The sequence below is a fragment of the Megalopta genalis genome, unplaced genomic scaffold (genome assembly GCF_051020955.1).
Source record: "Megalopta genalis isolate 19385.01 unplaced genomic scaffold, iyMegGena1_principal scaffold0065, whole genome shotgun sequence".
NCBI lineage: Eukaryota > Metazoa > Arthropoda > Insecta > Hymenoptera > Halictidae > Megalopta > Megalopta genalis.
Genome location: NW_027476134.1, coordinates 393,303 through 397,624, shown reverse-complemented (window position 1 = coordinate 397,624; position 4,322 = coordinate 393,303).

The following is a 4,322-nucleotide window of genomic DNA, read 5'->3' as shown; positions in this document are numbered from 1 at the left end:
GAGAATGCCGTCCTCAGGGGGCAAATGACGGAGCTGCGGGCGGAGGTGGCTCGGCTCCGGCAGGTGGTGGAGGCGAGTACGGCTGCTGCCGCAATGCCTCCGCCGCCGCGCCCGGGAGAGGGCTCAGTATCGCCGCCGATCGTCGCCGCCCGGGACTGCCAACGCTCCGGGCAAGAAAAGTCCTCGCCCCCACATGCGACTGCGCCCGCAGATTTTCTGGCGCAGATAAGCGCCCTGATAGACGCCAAATTGGCGTCATTCAGGAGGGAGCTCGCGCCGCGAACGGACTCGGCCCTGCGATCGGTGGCACCTGGGCCGTCCGTCCCCTCACAGTCTTCGGACAGGGTGGGACGGAAGACGAAGAAGAAGAAGAAAGGTGGGAAAGCTGGGGCGGCTATAGCGGCCCAGACGGAGCCCGCTCGACCGCGAGCAGAATCGGCGCTACCCTCTGCCGCGCCTCCGCCCCAGGAGGCGTGGTCCCAGGTGGTTGGCCGCAAGGCTAAAAAGGCGGCTGCCAAGGCCACTGCGGCGGCGAATAATAAAAAAGGACGGGTGGTCCCGGCGGCCCCCAGGAAGACACCCCTGCCTCCGCGACCGCCACGCACAGCAGCGGTTACCATAACGGTTCCGTCTGGCGTGGACATTACTTACGCGCAGGCGATGGCCACTGCCAGGTCCAAGGTGGACCTGGCAGAAATTGGCATCGCCTCGCTGAGGCCGCGAAGGGCGGTGACTGGGGGGTTAATTTTGGAAGTCCCTGGCACCGATGGGGCCGCCAAGGCCACCGTCCTCGCCACAAAAGTGGCGGAAGCGCTGGCAGGCACCGGCGTAAAGGTCGCGCGTCCGGTCAAAAAAGCTGACCTTAGGGTGCGCGGCCTGGTCGATTCGACCACGCCGGCGGAGGTCGCTGCGGCTGTTGCCCGCGTGGGCGGGTGCAGCGAGGGGGACATCAATACCGGCGAAATCCGGTCTTCCCCCTCGGGATTGGGCACCCTCTGGGTCCGATGTCCTGCCGCTGCCGCTCGCAGGGTTGCTGTCGCGGGCCGGATAACTGTCGGCTGGACCCAGGCAGCCGTGGAGGCCCTGAGTGCCCGGCCTCTGCAGTGCTACCGTTGCCTTGGTGTTGGCCACACCAGTCAGCGGTGCACTTCTGCCGAGGATAGGTCCGACTGCTGCTATAGATGCGGCAGTCGGGACCATAAGGTGGCAGCCTGTACGGCCACGCCCAATTGTCCGCTTTGTGCGGGCGCGGGCAGGCCTTCTGGTCACCGCCTCGGCGGCCGGGCGTGTCCTGTCAGTGCGAGGCGAGGCAAGGTAGGCGGCCAAAGGTCGTCTGCCAGATTCAATAAAAAAGGGAAGGAAACCACGATGGCCAAGGCAGCGACCACCGTGGCCAGCAACGAAAAGGCGGCACCGCCTGATGCTACCGCCGCACCCGCGGGGGCGAATGGGGCCACTAAAGTCCCTGACGCCACCGCATCCGCGGCCGTGACGGCGATGGACACGGCTGTGTAATGGGGCCCCCGGGCCCGATAATACAAGTTAACCTCAACTGCTCGGCCAGAGCGCAGGATCTCCTGTTTCAATGCCTGGCCGAGCGGGGTGCCGGGTTGGCAGTCGTGGCGGAGCCGCACAGGGTCCCCAAACATCCACACTGGATGGGGGACTCGATTGGCTCCGCCGCGATTATTTGGGCTGGGAGGTCGGGATCCCCGCCGTGCTCGGTTATCGAGCGCGGCCTGGGATACGTGGCCGTTGATTGGGGCGGAACCGCGGTTGTGGCGATATACGCACCTCCAAGGTGGTCCCTCGAAGAGTTTGAGCAGTATCTGGACGGGGTAGGGAGATGCGTCTCCCGCTGCCATCCCCGTCCGGTGCTGGTCCTGGGGGACTTCAATGCCAAGGCCACGGCTTGGGGTTCCCCCGGGACTGACTCGAGGGGCCGGGAGGTGCTGGATTGGGCGGCGGGACTGGAGCTCCGTCTCCTGAATACGGGCTCGGTCCATACGTGCGTGCGGCATAACGGGGGGTCCATCGTTGACCTTTCGTGGGCAACGCCCCCGGCCGCGCGCCGTATTACGGGGTGGAGGGTGGCGGAAGGGGTCGAGACGTTGTCTGACCACAGATACATAATTCTCGACCTCTCCGCCGCCCCACCATCGACACCCCGTCGTCGCCCCGCTGATGAAGGATCGCCTCAACCGCGGTGGGCGCTGAAGCGCCTCGACCAGGACGCTCTGATGGCGGCAGCCCACGTCGTGGCCTGGCCAGCAACACCGGCCGGGCCAGTCGACGGGAATGGGGAGGCCCGTTGGTTCCGGGGCGCAATGACGTCGGTTTGCGACGTCGCCATGCCCCGGGCCAGGGTCTTCCCGAGGAAGGCTGTGTACTGGTGGTCGCGTGCGATAGCTGAATTACGCACCGAGTGCGTCCGCGCGCGACGCCAGTACGCTCGCGCCCGTCGACGACAACGTACGGACGACGTGCTGGCTGCCCAGCTGTACGGGCGATATCGGGAGAAGGTGGTCGCCCTGCAGCTGGCCATCAGGCGAGCGAAGGACCAGGCCTGGCGCGATCTCCTCGGCTCTCTAAACCGAGATCCGTGGGGGCGCCCATACAAGATGGCATTGGGACGATTGCGTCCCTGGGCGCCCCCCGTGACGGAGAGCCTGGATCCGGGGCTGCTCGGGCGGGTCGTGGACGCTTTATTCCCCGTTAGCGAGGGGCCGTCCCGGCCCGTCCCTGAGCCAGAGGAACATGAGTGGTCCCCGGATCTTGAGGTCGCGCCGGAGGAGATGGCCGGGGTCGTCAAATGGCTCCGGGGCAAGAATACCGCCCCGGGGCCGGACGGTATCCCCGGCCGGGTCTGGTTGCTCGCCACGAGCGTCCTGGGGGAGAGGCTGAGGAGCCTCTACTCTGGGCTCCTGAGGTCGGGGACGTTCCCCGACCTATGGAGAGAAAGTCGGATGGTCCTCTTGAGGAAGGATGGGAGGCCGGGGGATTCTCCCTCCGCGTACCGGCCCATTTGTCTCCTGGATGAGCCGGGCAAGATCTTCGAGAAGATCATTGTTGCCCGCCTCTCCAGGCACCTGTCCCGCGACGGCCCAGATCTGGCGGACTGCCAGTTTGGCTTCCGGGAGGGGCGATCGACGGTCGACGCTATCGTCCGTCTCAAGTCCCTCTCGGACAATGCCGTGGCATGGGGCGGGGTGTGCTTGGCGGTGTCCATTGACATCGTCAATGCGTTCAACACCCTGCCCTGGTCCGCCATTAGGGGGGCCCTCGTCGATCACCAGGTGCCTCCCTATCTGAGGCGGGTGATCGGGGCCTACCTGCGGGACAGGTGGGTTGAATACCCGGGCCGGTACGGGATGATACGGAGGGAAGTGGACCGCGGGGTCCCGCAGGGGTCCGTTTTAGGACCGCTCCTGTGGGACCTTGGTTACAACGCGGTCCTGGAAAAGGCCTCCCTGCCCGACGGTGCCACTCTCGTCTGCTACGCGGACGACACGTTGGTGGTCGCCGTCGGGAGTACCTTCGAGAGGACCATCCGACGAGCAGAGGTTGCGGTGGCAGCCGTCGTCGCGAGGATCCGCGATCTGGGGCTGCAAATAGCCCCGGAGAAGGCCCAGGCTGTCTGGTTTCACGGACGGCCTCGGTCTCGGCCACCGGCCAGATCGTGGATCCGGGTTGGAGAAGCCTGCGTCGAGGTGAAGTCCGAGTTGAAATATCTCGGACTGATCCTCGACAGCCGCTGGAGCTTCGATGTGCATCTCGACCGTCTCGTCCCCCGAGTCGAAAAGGCGGCGGCCTCTTTGGGCCGCCTGATGCCCAACCTCGGGGGACCGGGAGATTTGGTGCGCCGCCTATACCTGGGCGTGGTGCGGTCTATGGCCTTATACGGTGCCCCAATATGGGCGCCGTACGTGATGACCAGCCGGCGCAACACGCTGTTGTTGCGCCGGCTGCAGAGGCGGATGACCATCCGCCTCATAAGAGGTTACCGCACCACGTCTACCGTGGCGGCGCTTGCTCTGGCGGGTGAACTTCCCTTCGAGCTTCAGGCGGCGGTGCGCGCCTATGTTTACAGGCGCACTAGCATCGCCAGCCGTGCTCGAGGGGCCCCGCCGGAGCGAGAGACGGTCGAGGGCTTCGAGCTCCAGGCCCGGAGACTAGCGCTCGCCAGATGGCGTGCCGAGCTTTGCTCCCACGCCGGCGAGCGCGTCCCCGGGGCTCTCCTGCCGCACTTCACCTCGTGGCGGGAGAGACGGCATGGCAGGCTCTCCTACCGAGCGACGCAGGTGTTCACCGGGCATGGCTGC